Raw genomic sequence first — 16,398 nt, 5'->3', positions numbered from 1 at the left:
ACTGGATCCTTCCTCACATTGTATGGGACACACCAATAACTGAAGCCCCTACATTCTATACTGATGCAATAAATCAGGAAAAGCAGGTTAAAAATCAGAAAAAATAAGTAAAGTGGATCAAAACCCTTATGATTCTGTAGAAGGACGTCTGTTGTGTAATAATCTTTTCATACACTGTGAAGATTTGTTGCTCTCATTTAGTTTAATAAAGAGATAAGTGACCAATAGCTAGGCAGGAATAGGTTAGGTGGGACTTGCAGACAGGGAGAAAGTGCTGGGATGAAGGAAGCTGGAATTACCAGGAGTCTCAGGGAGAAGCAAGATAAGCATGCAACACTGAGCAAAGGTTCCAAATCACATGGTAGAATGTAGTAAGAGATACGTGTTCATTTAAGTTGTAGGAGATAGTAACAAGCCTAAGCTATAGGCTGAGCATTTATAATTAATAATAAGTTTCTGTGTGGTTATTTGAGAGCTGGCTGGCAGAACAGAAAATTCTGCCTGCAGACTTTAATCCCAGCACTCAGGAGACAGGAGGAAGAAGCAGGTGGAGATCTGATTCCAAGGCAGGGCCTGATCTACAGAGCGAGTTCCAGGATACCCAGAGCAACATGGGAAAACCCTATCTCATAAAAAGGGGAGGGGAGTGAGGGTGGTGGCCAGGCAGAGCAGGAAGATCAGGAGTTCAAGGTCATTCTCAGCTACAAGTCAAGTACAAAGCTAGCCTGTTACTTGAGACCATCTCAAAAAGGAAATAAAACAAGGAAAAGAAAATTGGTGTAGTCTGCTCCAACCATCAGAAGAACAAACATTGTTTGGGGAGGCCAGAACTATCAAGGATAGAGAGAGGGTCTTGTTCCAGGGGTAACGAACTTTTTATTCTTTAAGGTAGTTAGTCCTACAAAAGTCAGTATTCCCTCAACCACCCCATTCTCTTGGTGCTGATTAGCCAATCTCCTCAGTACTAGTAGGAACTCAAACTCACACTAATGGGATAAGACCCACTTGAGTTAGAGACAAAGATAGAGGCCTCCTTTGGGTTCTGGCCACATCCTTTCTTACAAAAAGAAATTGCCTTGCCTGTAACAGGGCTCCAATCTTAGTAAGCCCCAAGACCTTAGCACAAGTGACTCCATGATGAAAGTGTCAAGTGTTGTAAAACTTAGCACATAGATAGCTCTACCTGCCAAAACTAAATCAAAGCCTTCAAAGCTCAAACTTCTGGGAAAGTCTCTACATGTATTAATCTTGCTTTTTGGCTTCTGTAGTTCCACTTCTGGCTACTGTTCTTGTTAAATGAAGTATGTTAATTCAGGACGCGGTTTTTGTGCTTAAAAGCTCACCCTGAAAAAGACTTGAGGCTACACTGGGATCCCAAGCACCCAGTGAAGTCTCTGGTCATCTAATAAAGACTTTCTAGTGACTTAAATGCATGTCTGAGCAATCTTCATTGGTTGACATGCCATAATATTTGTGGAGGTCACACCAAGATCCCAGAGACCAGACCTTGAGACATGAGGAGTCTCAAAGCCCCTTGAAGCAAGTGCAGTGATATGGGAATTTTCAGGGGGTGTGCAACCTGAGATGTTTCAGGTCCCCAGGGCTCCCTTTGATCAATCTCAACCTAACACTTCAGGGTCATCTGACACCTCCACACCAAAAGGAAACCAATTAGAAAGTGGCCTGATCTGTAACCTCCAGAGGTAAGTCTGGTTAAACCACCTTCTGTTTGGACACATAGGTTAGACATGGCTGCTGATCCAGTGTCCAGCATCTATGTGAGACATCACTAGATCCCTCTGTCCATTCAGGTGTATGAATGTGGTGGCCACCCCTAGTTGTTTTTACTGTGTTTCTGTATGTATGTATGTATGTGTTACTGTTAATTTTGTTTTCGTGTATCCACCAGTGGCTCTCTTTGGTATGAGGACCTCCCCTGACCCGGTTTAAGACCTGTGCCCCATCCTGTTAGGAACCCAAATCCTTTTTGCTCTGCCAGGTCACCCAGAGAAACCCAAAAACCTCTCCACCTGTCCCACTCCAAGAGTCAGAGCTTTTGCTTGTGTTATAGCTTGATTCCTACTCAGGATCAGGGTTGGTCCCTGTGTGGAGGTCGGGAGGAGCTGGGCCGCTCATCCAGGGCCCCTTGCATCTGAGCTGAGTGCACACAGGGAGGGAGAAACAGTTTCCCTCGGTGAGCATTCCCTCTGCTCTGCTCCATGCCTGCTCTAAGCAGCCCCAGGGAAGGGGGAAATTGCCCTGGGCTGAGCCCAAAGGAATAGACAAAGTACCACTCCTTTCTCATTCATGATTTATGTTATTTTTTTTAACTAGAGATCTTTAAAACCAACCATTCTCTGAAAAAAAAAGTAAAACAAAACAAAAAGCCCCCCTTGGCCTGGGCAAGGGGGTCCTGACCAGACAACACAGCTTAGATACAACAGTTTTCTTCTGTCCAACACTGACCAAGGTGATTTTAAACAACTTTCACTAGGTCCTTTTTTATAGTATTGAAGACAGCTACTAAAAAGATTTCCTTTGCCATCTAGTAAGTCCAAGATATTTTTTTAAAAAGTTATGAAAGTTAAAAAAATATAAAGATATGTAAGTAGGACCCAGTTGCTGGAAGCAGCTTAAAGGGTAACAACAGAGAACTGATTGGGAAGAGACCTTTTGCATAAACTGAAAGCCACCATCACCTTCTCTGATGGTCTAAAAAGTGATTTAAGGGGGCTGGAGAGGTGGCTCAGAGGTTAAGAGCATTGCCTGCTCTTCCAAAGGTCCTGAGCTCAATTCCCAGCAACCACATGGTGGCTCACAACCATCTGTAATGGGGTTTGGTGCCCTCTTCTGGACTACAGGCATATACACAGACAGAATATTGTATACATAATAAATAATTTTTTAAAAAGTGATTTAAGATGTAAATACAGGTTAAGATATGGAAAATGTTTCTGATTTCTTTTCCCTTCTATGGTATAGTTCTGATAAGTTGATAGAGCAATGACTGCTTACTGTTTGGGTCACAAGCTCAAGATTTTAGATTTATTCTGGTTGCCCTCTAATATGAACTTAAAGGTGTTTCTCATCAGGCCAAAGACATCTCTGTACAATCCATACCTGGATATCCGGACAACAGAAAAATATAGATGCTTCTAACCAAAATCTGTAGTTTTTGCTAGGACTTAAAGGTATAAACCTAAGCCTGCTGTTTACAGATACCCATTATCTGTTTTTATCTATAATATAGATTTCATTATGGGCCTGGAAGTTACAAATGTATTGTTTTCCTTTAAGTACATAAATTTTAACTTCTGTTCCTAGTTTAAACTTATCTCAATAGGTTTCCACTTGACTGGCAGATACATCTAAGCACGAGTTGCTGCCTACAACCGGCTCCGAATGACTGAGAGCCCTGGACTTGCTGAAAGCTGATGTGGACCAGTCCAGCTGATGTGAATGCTCCCTGTCTCTTCAACAGAGTCTGTGAACCAGATGCTTCTGATGAGCGCCCCATTGCCTGAATTCCCTCCTTACCTCTGGCTAGCCTTTCAGCCTTCTTGGGCCCTGATGACAATGCCCCAGTGTCAGCTTTAATTGGTTGCAGAGAGTAACACGTTGTCCTAGGCTTCCTTCCCAGAATAGGTTGAAATGTTGGGACGAGGGCAAACTCCCTGGCATGGGGGACAAAAATGACTACCTATGGTGCCCATTGATATACCAGAAAAATAAGCCCAGAGATGTCAATTATTGGATTTATGGTCCTACAATAAAAAGACACTTTGGTTCTTTATGCAGAACCACAGAACCAGAGGACATTCAAGAGTATAATTACAATTTGGTTGTACTCAAAGATCAGAACTATAGGGCCTGATAGCGGAGGATGGCTGAAATTACCTGGCGCCAGTGAGAATGAAGCACACAACAAACCCACTTAAGAGTTTATTAGAGGAGACACGTGAACAGGCCTTGGGAAGTCGGTGTGCAGAAAAGAGAGCTTGAAGACAGGGTATCCAGCTTTTAAAGGCTACCTAGCACATGTGCACAGGGGGTTGATTGCCTATGTCATAGGCAGATGACGGAGCTCACACATGTGCGCAAGGGCTTACGTAGCTGCATTATTTATAGGTGATGCAACCATGCCCCACATAGGTCGCACAGGGCTTTTTAAGGTCCCTGGGGTGGCTAAGTATTTTGCCTGAGCGCTTGTCGGCACATGTGTGCCCTGGAACCTAGAAGTGCCAGCCACTGCTGTGTGACTGTAATCAACAATAGCCACTGCCCTAGAAAAGCCCTAGAAAAATAATCTATTAGCTAATGGTTCTTGGGTCCCAATAATATCTCCTTAAACCCATGGACAAGCAGGACCCATGGTTGGGTCCTATCATTGGTATTTGTGAAGAGGGAAAGCCACGACAAGCCCAACGGAGACCTGAGTCTCAGTAGTTTACCCTGAGGCAATACCTGGTTCTGAGAAAGACCACAAACTGAGACCACCCAGGCGCCGCCAAGGAACAGACCATCCAAAAGAAATTCCTAAATTCCAACCATTGTAGATAGGATCACCTGGAGCACACACCCATTGCTTTTTACCAGGACACCCCTAGACAACTATCAGTCAATCAGGATTGAACCCACCCCCCACACCCTGCTAATGTAACTTTTCTGGGTGTTGCCTTTAAATAGTGCCCTCTAGAAGGGTCAGGTACCTCCATTTGCTGCTGTGCTGACGAGGTATCTGCCGGCTTGTAATCGTGCACATAATAAACCTTCCTTTTGCATTTTGGTGAGCTGGTCTCCCTGGTGTTCTTTTGGGGTCACTATGGACTGGGCATAACATATACGCCAGCACAAAGGGGGCACTGAGCCTGAATCTGGACTGAAACTAAACAGAAGACACTTGAGATCTTAAAAACAGCTTTGACTTCAGCCCCAGCCCAAGGACTTCCAGGTGACTCAAAACCCTTTCATCTATTTTTTTTTTTTAACGAAACAAAAGAGAAAAAGGGGTTTTAACCAAACTTTGGGACTATGGAAACATTCTGTGACATACCTAATCCAAACACTTGGGCTCTGTAGCTACAAGATGGTGTGGCTGCTACTGCTAGTTTAAGAAAGAAAGTAAAACAAGCTAACTCTGGGTCAAGATCTTATTCTCACAACACCCTTCTCTGAAGAGCACCAGGACACAAACTGTCTTTAATCCTAGCACTCAGGAGGCAGAGGCAGGTGAACCTCTGTGAGTTCAAGGCTAGCCAGGTCTGCAGAGTGATTTCCAGAACAGCCAGAGCTACATAGAGAAATCCTGTCTCAAACAGACGAACCAACAAAAAAAAAAGAGAGGAGAGAGAGAGAGAGAGAGAGAGAGAGAGAGAGAGAGAGAGAGAGAGAGAGAGAGAGAGAGAGAGGACTACAGAGTTTATAGTTCTATTCAGGCTCTGTGGGGTTGGGGCCCCCTGGTTGTCAGAAACAAGTGAGTTTCCATTGCAAAAACTGAGGTTGTACAACTGAGGCTTCCTGAAAAATTCTTTTTTTTAAAAGAGTATAGCCTTTGGAAAACAGGAAAATAGTGGGGAATCAGACTCTCTGACGGCACAGGAAGGATCCCTGGGGATAGAGTCATTCCCGGTCAGAAACCACTCAGAACTGCTGGTTATGCTTAGATACCCAGCCCCTTTAGTACACAGTGGTAGGAACTAACCAGACTGTCAGCCCATTGACTGACAAAACTCACTGTAACTACTGGCAGCTCCAATTAATGTTAGAGGACTTACAAGGGGCTGAAATTTGTCTAGTATTCAAAGTTTTTTTTTGTTTTTTGTTTTTTGTTCTGTTTTGTTTTTTGGGATAGGGTTTTTCTGTATAGCCCTGGTTGTCCTAGAACTCACTCTTGTAGACCAGGCTGGCCTCAAACTCACAGAAATCTGTCTGCCTTTGCCTCCCGAGTGCTGGGATTGAAGGTGTGCACCCCCATCACCTTGCTAATATCCGAAACTTTTAATCTAGGCACTTTCCCTTATTCTGATGCCCACTATTCGGCCTTCTGGGTTAATTTTTCTGGATAACAACAATGTTACTGGGCCTCAGAGACTACGTGGTGGGCATGTACCGATGGTTTGACTAAACATGCCTCTCTTGATGCTTTCCAAACTAAGTAGAGTGGCTGATCAGGATCTAGAGGTATTAACAGTTTGCATTTCTAAATTAAAACAACAGTTAGATTCCCTTGCAGAAATGGTCCTACAAAATTGGAGAGGCTTAGATTTCTAATGAGATTAAAAAACAAAAAATAAAAAATAAAAAACTATGTATGGCTTTGGGAGAAATTTGTTTCTATGCTAATCGATCAGGACTATTTAGAAAGAAAATCATGCCATGGTTGGAGAAATGACTGGTACCAGTCTCTTCTTTTGGTCCCTCTGGATAACTACTCTGCTATCAGCACTGGTTGGGCCTTTAATTCTCTTTCTGATTAGATTAATGGCAGGCCCCTGTGTCCTAAACTATATGACCCATTGTGTAGCAATTCAATAAAATTAATAGTCCTTAGGACTAACTACACCTCTTTAGAACAGGATGAGTCCAAGACTTGACTCATTCACTAAGACTGTGGGGAAACAGGGTCCCAGACCTTAGTAGGTCCTGGGACCTTAGCACAACTGACTCCATGATGGAAGTGCCATTCAGACTATAAAACAGCATATAGCCAGCACCACCTGCCAAAACTAAAACAAAGGCCTAATCCCTCAAAGCCCAAACTTGTGGGAAAGTCTGTAAAAGTACTAAATTTGCATTTTGGCTTCTGTAGTTCCACTTCTGGCTAACTGTTCTTGCTAAATGAAGTATGTCACCCAAGAACATGGTTTTCATGCTTAAAAGCTCACCCCAAGAAAGGATCCTGAGCACCCAGTGTAGTCCCGCCATCTAATAGAGACTTTCTGTTGGCTGAAATGCTTGTCTGAGCAGTCTTCTCTGGAGGATACCCTACAGCATTGTTTGGTTACTTCCACTTTGTTCTCGTATTCCTTAGAACAAGGAGATTATTCTTTTCCCAACACAGGGTTCGAGGATTTGTATGACCATTGGAATCTCCCCAACTGTGGGGCAAATCTGATGAACACTCCAGGCAGGGGGCCGGAAGAGGGTCACAAAGCCTTGCCTTAAGGGAGTTAAGTGTCACCTCCTAGCTTCTCTGCATCGATCCTTGACACCCTCCAAGCAGCTTGATTATAATTCATGACTGATCCCTGTCAGCTTTCTCTGGATGGTATCCTTGGTCCTGAGGAGATCCTTTTGCTCTTAAGGGGGTAATTCCCAAGGGGCCTGGAAGATGTGCACTAGACCACACTTCTCCCTCTCCTTGGTCTGTTAGATCGCATCACAGAGTGCATAACTGCAGTTCTTGTCTGACAAAGACGAGGCTGAATCATCCATACTTGGTCGACATCACCTGCCAGGGTCTCCCTGCCTCTCCCAGGATGATCTTTTTTGGCTTCACTCAGAGAAAAGAGCTCTATCTCCTTCTGCCTCTTGACTTCCTCTGACAATGTGCACACTTTCATGTCGTTGAATACTTCAATGACACCATCAGAGACAGCCATACCAGCCACAGAAGACCAGAGCCACCTTAGCTGCTGAAGGGATTCAGTGGAACCTTAAGCTCCATTACAAAGTAAAACGGGCTCTAGACAGTGTGTGTCCCATTCTCATCCCAGGAGGAAGTGGTAGTGGTAATATACTCTCATTACCGCTTGCATGTACTTAAACTGTCCCTGGAAGAAGACCAGGGAGCAGGAGACAGCCACAAGTGACACTTTTCAAAGTGTATACCCCTGGCACCTGTCCTAGTGTCCTTTCTATTGCAATGATAAAACACTGACCAAAACCAACTTGCAGGACACAAAAGTTTATTTGGCTTACTGGTTATGGTACTTCATTGAGGGAAGCCAAGGCAGGAACCTAGAAACAGGAAGCCAGGAAGGAACACTACTTGCTCTTTGTGGCTTGCTATATCTGTTTCTTATATAACCCAGGGCCACCTGACAGGGGTGGCCCTGCTCACAATGGGCTTGGTTCTCACAAGTCAATCATTAATCAAAGAAATAGCACTAGGCGGTGGTGATGCACACTTACTGTGCATGGCCCTTCCCATGGGGCATCTGATTTTAATTATAGGCATAAGATGGTAAATAAAAGAATCTCCAGGGCTGGAGAGATGGCTCAGTGGTTAAAAGCACTGACTGTTCTTTCTGAGGTCCTGATTTCAATTCCCAGCACTCACATGGTGACTCATAACCATCTATAATGGGATCTGATGCCGTCTTCTAAGAAAGTCATAAATAAATTAAAAACAAGCAACAACAACAACCAAGAATCTCCAAAAAAGTTCATTAGGAGAGCAGTTTGCCTATTGCACTTGCACCCAAAACTAATTCAATCTGACCCATGCCCTTAATTCCAGAGGTGGATCTCTGAATGCAAGACCAGCCTGGTCTACAGAGTAAGTTCCAGGACAGCTAGGGCTTTACAGAGAAACCCTGTCTCAAGAAAGCAAGACAAAAAAATGTACCTACAGGCCACTCTGATGGAGGTTTTTTCTCTATTAATTCCCTTTTCACAGATGAGTTGACCCTAGCTCATGCCAAGGTGACAAAAAATTATCCAGCACAACATAACTGGCTATCATTGTTGTTATTATTTGAGACAGGATCTCATATAGCCCAGGCTGTCCTCAAAATCAACTTGTTAAGTCCCCAAGCGTGACCTTGAACCTCATCCTCTTGATTCAACCTCTGCAGTGCTAGGATTACAGGCATGCGACACCAGCTCAGGTTATTTACTCTGTGTGTGTGTGTGTGTGTGTGTGTGTGTGTTTATGTGTGAGAGTGCCTGCAGAAGCCACAAAAGAGAGCACTGGATCCTCCAGAGCTGGAGTTGCAAGCCATGTGACCTGGGTGCTGAGAACTTAACTTGGTTCCTCTGGAAGAACAACAAGTGCTCTTAACTGCTGAGCCCTTCATTCTAGCCTCCACAGATCGGCATTGTTTATTTATTCAGAATGTATTTTTCTAATCTAAAAGTAAACTAAAATTTAAAACAAAAATCTAGGCCAGAAATGTTGTTCAGTGGTGGAGCAACATGCTCTCATACATGCTGTTTAGTTGCTCCCCCATGTACGAGAGCATACACAAAGTCCTAGGTTTAAGCCACAGTTATTGGAGAAAAAAGCAACAACAATAGTTAAAAACAACAACAACAACAACAACAACTCCATTAAACCCCACATAGCACTGTATGCCTCTAAATCCAGCACTTAGGAGGCAGAAGCAAAAGAACCAAGTTCAATGTCATTCTCAACAACAGGATGAGTTGGAAGACTTGACTGAGCAGGGTGTACTGGTTTATGACTAGAATGGACTAGGTTCTAGATTTGATCTTCAAAACCGCAAAAAAAGAAAGAAAAAAAGAAAAATAGAGTCTTCTAAATTCTGAACACAAGTGATTTTTCTGAAGATATAATTTATACTGCCTGAATATCATAGGAGGGACTTGATTATAATTGCGTAAGATCAGTAGCTACAAGGTCAAAAGGCACAGCAGTTTTGAGAGCACAGAACACTGGATTAACCATTAACATCTGTTGCTAAAAGATAAGAGAAAACAATAGTGGAGAATTGGTGATCACTTATTACTGGATTTATGTATAAAAAATATGCTTTGAATCCTTCCTTCAGCAAAATGAGGACAGCTTTCCAAAAATATCAGAAAGTTTTTTCTAGTTGTTCAGAAGCAATTTTGTTAAACTGTTAGAGAAGACTATTTGTCCCCATAAGTTACAAGCCTGTTTGCCAGAGGAGGTTGATTATGGTTGCCAACCTTGTGATACGTAGACGCTAATAGTTCTGATGAACCCAGCAAGGATATGAAGGTGGCTCACACCTGTAATCCCAACACTTTTCATAACGACACTAGAGACTTGCTGTGAGTTCAAGATCAGTCTGGGTTAGGTAGTATCAGGTCAGCCAAGACTACATAACAAGGTCAGATGTAGTGGCTCACACCTTTAATCCCAGTACTTGAGAGGCAGAGGCAGGTGGATCTCTGTGAGTTCAAGGCCAGCCTGGTCTTCAAGCCAGTTCTTGGACAACCAGGAGTACACAAAACAAAAATTAAACAAACAAACCAAAAACATAAATACAAATAAATAATCAAAATATATAATAGGATCTCTTAAAATTAGAAACATGAAAAAGGCATTTCTCTTTAGAAAAATTAATTTTATTTCCTAAAATGGCTTGAAATTAGTGAGTTTATTTTATTTTATTTATTTATTTATTTTTGTTAGTTTCGTTTGAGGGAGTGGTTAAGAAGGCCTAAACTGGCCTTGAAGTCACAGGAATTTGCTTTGACCCAAACTATGCAGCTTCTTTAAATCTAACCTTAACCCCACCCTCACATTACTCCCTAGCAGTAACCCTAACCCAAAAACCCTAAACCTAACCCTGACATTGTCTGCTTCCCTAATATAACACCATCCCTAACCCTAATGTTGACTGCATTCCTAATCCCAACCATACCCTTAATACTAATGCTAATCCAATCCATAGCAAGCTGACCGCTTCCTTAACACCAAACCTAATCTTAACCCTAAATCCTAATCCTAACCCAATAATGCTGTCTGCTTCACCAAACCTAACCCTAACCTTAACCCTAACCACTAATGTTAACCCTAGCCCTAACCCTAACACTTCCCTATACCCAATCAAAAAATCTACCCTAAACCCTAACAATAACCATAATCCTAACTCTAACCCTAGTCCTAACAGTAACCCAACTCCAAACCCTAACTCCTAACCCTATCCCTGACACTAATCCTGACCCCTAACCCTAACACTAATCCTTACCTTAACCCAATCCGAAGCCTCCACTCTTTCCCTATTCATAACACTAACCTTAACACCAACACCAACACAAACCCCAACCTAATCCCCTAACCCTAACTGTAAACCTAAACCTAACCCTAAACTCCAAGGCTAATGTTAACCCTATGAAAAGTTTTTACGGCCCAATAAACCTCTCAGCCAATGCAAGAATCCAAATCAGACCAGACCAAACTGAATTAGAAAAAGCTCAGGTTTAGGGATGCCAGTGCTCCCAGGTGGCCTGCCAGGTCTCCCAGGGATGGAGACAGGAAGGAAGACTGAAAAACCATGGAGAAGGGAAAAGAGAACTGGAAAGACCACATGTTCATTCTCTGGGGTGGAGGGCAGTTTAAATAGTCTGTGGGAGTGGTCTTGACTCTCCCTGGGGAGGGGTCACCATTTGGCGGGCTTTCTTGGAGGTGGAGTCTGGACTGTGGCAACTCCCAGAGGAGGGGGCCTGGAATGGGAATTTTCACCCAAACATTTCAGACTCCCCAGCCTCATGGATGCCAGGGGCTGGGGTGAGGCCTGGACTCAAACATTCTAGACTCTTTGGATATACAGATCTCAGCTTTCAAGCAAACATCCCAGACTCTTTGGGTATAAGGGCATCGGCTCAAGTCTGGCTACTTCCTGCAAGCATGCGACAATGTGGGGAGGATAAAGTTGGGAGTTGGTGGGCTCACACCCAGCAGGAGGTGTGGCTGGAGAGGCATCCAGGTTACTGTTACCCTGGAATCCTCGGACATCTGTTCCTTGAGGGAAATGAGAAGGCATGTTGTATGGAGGGGCTGCTTGTTTGTCCCGGCTGCCTGGCTAGCTTACATCCGAAATAACCACACAGAAACTGTATTAACTAAAACACTGCTTGGCCATTAGCTCTAACTTCTTATTGGCTAACTCTTACATATTAGTTTAACCCATTTTCATTAATCTGTGTATCACCACATGGCAGTGGTTTACCAGAGATTTTAACTGGTGTCCGTCTCAGGTGGAGGATCCATGGCTTCTCCTTCTAGGCCCTTCTTCCTCCCAGCATTCAGTTCTGTTTTCTCCACCTACCTAAATTCTGCCCTTTCACGGGCCCAAAGCAGTTTCTTTATTAACCAATGAAAGCAACACAAAGACAGAAGGACCTCCTACACCAGCACATTGCTAGGGGAAAAACAACAGATTGTTATTAGTGGCCCTTTGGATGGAGCTAGCGATGGGAAGGGTCTTTTTTTTTTGGTTTTTTTGTTTTGTTTTGTTTTGTTTTGTTTTCTTGGTTTTTTTTCATGGTTTTTTTTTTATATTTAAAAACTTCCATCTCCTCCCCTCCTCCTCCCCCTTCTCTCCCCTCCTCCTCCCCCTTCCCTCCCGGGAAGGGTCTTTAACTGCCAGAAAGAATGGACAGAGAAATGCCCTGGTTGTTCAGGAGAGGCACAGATGAATAAGTGAGACAAGAGAGAAGATATGCCCTTTAAAACCAGATTTTAGTCATTGGGTAGGTATCCATTTGAGCCAGGAAAGGTGGTACCAATGATGAAGGCCTGGGAGCTGGTGTAGGTGCTGGCATTAACTGAAGAGCCCTTTGTAAGTTGGTCTTGGCCCAGACAGCAGAAGTGACCTGTAAAATATGCTTGAAAATGGGTGGGGTTAAATTGGCTCTGAAGACTGTTAGTTTTTACCAGACCAGATTTCTTGATAAAGCAGCAGAATTTTCCCCAGGAACCTGCAGGTATCTGTAAGACAACTGGAACAGAAACATTTTAGAAGACAATTAAAGGGAATTGGGAACTCTGGATCTTTGAAGATATACCTGAAGCCTGTTAATCCTGGACTATGAAGCCTGTGAAAGAGGCGCACCTGTGTATATTTTTAGCAGGAAACTTAACAAATGAAGAAATGAGTAATTAGCTACTAGTACCCTAAGTCATTAAATGCCATTAGACAGATCTGGGAGGGATAAGTGAGCAGAAGTAAGACAGCTTTTTTGGCTACACAGGCAATCCCAAGTCTCTCCACAGTCTTTGGTGAACACTTAGAAGCAGTGCTTGCCATTAACTGCTGAGTCCAGGAGGCTGGAAGACTTTCCTGTGGGGGAGGATTTAGTTTACCTGTCTTGGCAGGATGAGATGATTGATCCCTCCTTCCTCCATGTAATGTCTAGGAAGGTGATGAGGTGGAAGGCCACTTTTTGCTGTGTGGGTGGCTTTGCCATACCCAAAGGCACGCCTCCATGTGAAAGCTCTTCTGCAACCATGTATCTTCTTGGGGGAGCTATAGGATGCTGCAGGAGCTGGCATGTCTCTGTGTTAGAAGCTCTTTTGTTAAATGTCACACTCTCAGATCTATAAAGGCACTTGAGAATTAGGGTACCATGACTTGTTAGGTATATTTAAGTTAGACATAAGTTAAATTTAGGCATATACTTTACCCAATCAGTTACAGCTTACCAATGTTAGTAAATATAAGAAGATTAAAAGGAATATTTTAATAAGTTAAAGAATATTGTAGGTGGAATGTCTCCTTGGTAGGTCCAGCACACATGAGTACTCTTACCAAAGATGACCCTGAGGTCAAAATGGTGGCTACCCACATGTTTGTATTTTTCCAGAGCTATTATAATCTGGAGTTACAAGTTTTACAGATTTTAAAACAGCACACATACACACACAGACATAAGACAAGCATAGTGTGGAAACAAACATATACATACATAGACATAAAGCAAGCATAGTGTGGTCATATTATTTTAACAGAAAGACAAATAAAACTTTTTTTAGGAACCCGTGTCAGTTGGCTAACTTAAAAATCCTGGTGTTGCCAGGCGGTGGTGGCGCATACCTTTAATCCCAGCACTCGGGAGGCAGAGGCAGGTAGATCTCTGTGAGTTCAGGGCTAGCCTGATCTACAAGAGCTAGTTCCAGGACAGGTGCCAAAGCTACAGAGAAACCCTGCCTCAAAAAACTTTTTAAAAAAATCCTGGTGCAGGCAGCAGAAGCCAGAGAAACACACAGGTGGTCCCATTGAGGACCAGATTAACAGACGCTGTAATAAATAACAGAAACATAAGGATAGAACACCTATACAGTGTTGGGAGCTGCAGACCCTCAGACCCTGAACTTTCTATGACCTCTTGCCTGCTGGAGTAAGCAACTTGTTTCTCTATGCTTACAGCTGCTCTTAGCATGGAACCCTCATGAGTTCCTGAAAACAAGGAAGTGGTTTCTGGTGGGCTCACAGTGGAAAATCCCCAGAGCTAGGGCTTGGCCACTAGTCAAGAAGAACATTATATAAGCTGCCTTGGAACATAATAAAATTGGCATTCTTGCTTCAAGAGTAACCCACATCTCTGTGTGTTTTTTAAACCCCAGGCCCTTGCCTGACCGTGGTTCCAGGTGGTGCAGGTGCCACAATACTGCTTTAGAGTAGAAGGACAGGGGGAAATGGATTCATTGTGGAGAATCCCAGCATGACCAGATTAATGCCAGGAATGTAGACAAACAATAAACAGCTAGAGAAGGGGGGAGGTAGGTTGGTGAGTGGGAGCACAGCATCCAGAAACCATGGGCATATGGAGAGTTGTTTGCTTTACATTAGGCATTAAGGATGTATAGTGTCAGCCCCAATTTAAAAGGATTTTTTTTTTTGTAAAATGCAGCACAAGGGGATTTGAATATACAGCTTTGAATTGGGGGCAGCCATCTAGCAAGTCTATGCCGAGACTCGGGACTCAAAGCCTAGCACAATGTGTCCAACATGATAGACTTCTGAGTCGAAAACAGAGAGGTGTGGGGGTTCCTTGGAAGGACATCTTCTACCCGAAGGAGCATCACAGGGGCAAGGAGTGCATTATCCCTCCTGGTTGGCTCAGGTACCTGGCACGGGCCCATAACTTCAACAGAAAGCCCTGGGCCCTAATGGCAGTGACTTGGGAAAGGAGACTCAGAAAAAGCCTATCTTAGCCTGGCAGAGAGCAGATTTGGGTGAGAAGGGTGTTTTCCAACACGTAGCCCTCGGCCAAAGGGAAAAAACAGCTCCCTCAGTGGGACCTCCAGATGAAAGTATTTTATGACCCAACAAACATCCAGATAAGACCAAACCAAACCAAATTAGGAAAAGCCCAGGTTTAATGGATGCTAGTGCTCCCAGGTGGCCTTCCAGTCCCAAGAGAGGAGACAGGAAGGAAGACTGAAAAACCATGGGAAAAAAAAGAGAACCAGAAAGACCATGTGTTCATTCTCTGGGGAAGGGGCAGTTTAAATAGCTTGTGGGAGTGGTCTTGACCCACTCTAATAGGAATCACCATCTCGTGGGCTTACTCAGAGGTGGAATCTGGGCTAAGGAGATCTAGAATAGAAAGTTTAACCCAAACATTCCAGACTCCAATAGACACATGGATGCCTGGGGCTGGAGTAAGGCCTGGACACAAACACTCTACCCTGATTCTAACCCAACCCAAACCATAAACAAATCATAACCCTAACCCTTACCCTAACAATAACCCTGACTGCTTCCTTCACCGTATCCTAACCCCAATCCTAAAAATAAACATAACTGTAATTTAAAACCTATCCTAACCCTAAACCTAGGCACAAACAAAACTGAACCCCAATCGTAACTCAAACCCTAACCCTTGCTCCAACCCTAACCTTAGTTGCAACCCTCGCTCTAACCTTAGCTCCAACCCAAAACCTAACCCTTACCCTAAATCTAACTTAACTCAGCACTACTTCCAATCCCAAATCTAACCCTAATCCTAGCCCTTCCAACCCTAACCCTGCCTCCAAACCTAACCCTAGCACAAGTTCCAGTTGTTATAGAATAGATGTGGATTCACACAAGTCCGTAGAAGTAGACAATGGATCTTAAGGATGATTTTAGCCTTTCCAGCTGCTGGGGGGGTGGGAGTGGGGGGGGGGTTCAACCTCTTGAGGACTGAGACCTCTCCCTTAAACAAGGGCCTGTTTTATTGTTCTTGAATTTACACTTTTATCAAGTTGATTTCCACATCCTCAAAACATCTTAATTAAGCTACCAAAAGAATAGCATCAAATGCAAATTCTCAATTAAAGAATATCGCAGTTTGCCGGATTTTTTTGCCCAACTAAGTTTGCATAGACATTGTAGCCATGGGAAACGCTCAGACATGATTTGCATATGTTAAACAGAAGGAAGGTGCTGAAGACAAAGGGCAGATAAAGGCTATATGCTGACATCCTGGAACCAGCTACAACTGTGTAGGAGTTCTACCTACATCCAACCTTAACTCTAACTCTAGTTCCAGCCCTGCTGTGGGATAATGTTCTTGTCACTAGAATTGTTTTAATAAAACACTGATTGGCCAGTAGCCAGGCAGGAAGTATAGACAGAGCATCCAGACTAAGAAAATTCTGAGAAGAGGAAAGACAGACATTCAGTCATAAGCAGGATGCAGAGGAAACAAGATGAGAATGCCTTACTGAAAAAATGTACTAAGATATATGGCTAC

The sequence above is a fragment of the Arvicola amphibius genome, chromosome 6 (genome assembly GCF_903992535.2).
Source record: "Arvicola amphibius chromosome 6, mArvAmp1.2, whole genome shotgun sequence".
Taxonomy (NCBI): Eukaryota; Metazoa; Chordata; class Mammalia; order Rodentia; family Cricetidae; genus Arvicola; species Arvicola amphibius.
Note: the sequence above shows the minus strand (reverse complement) of the source record.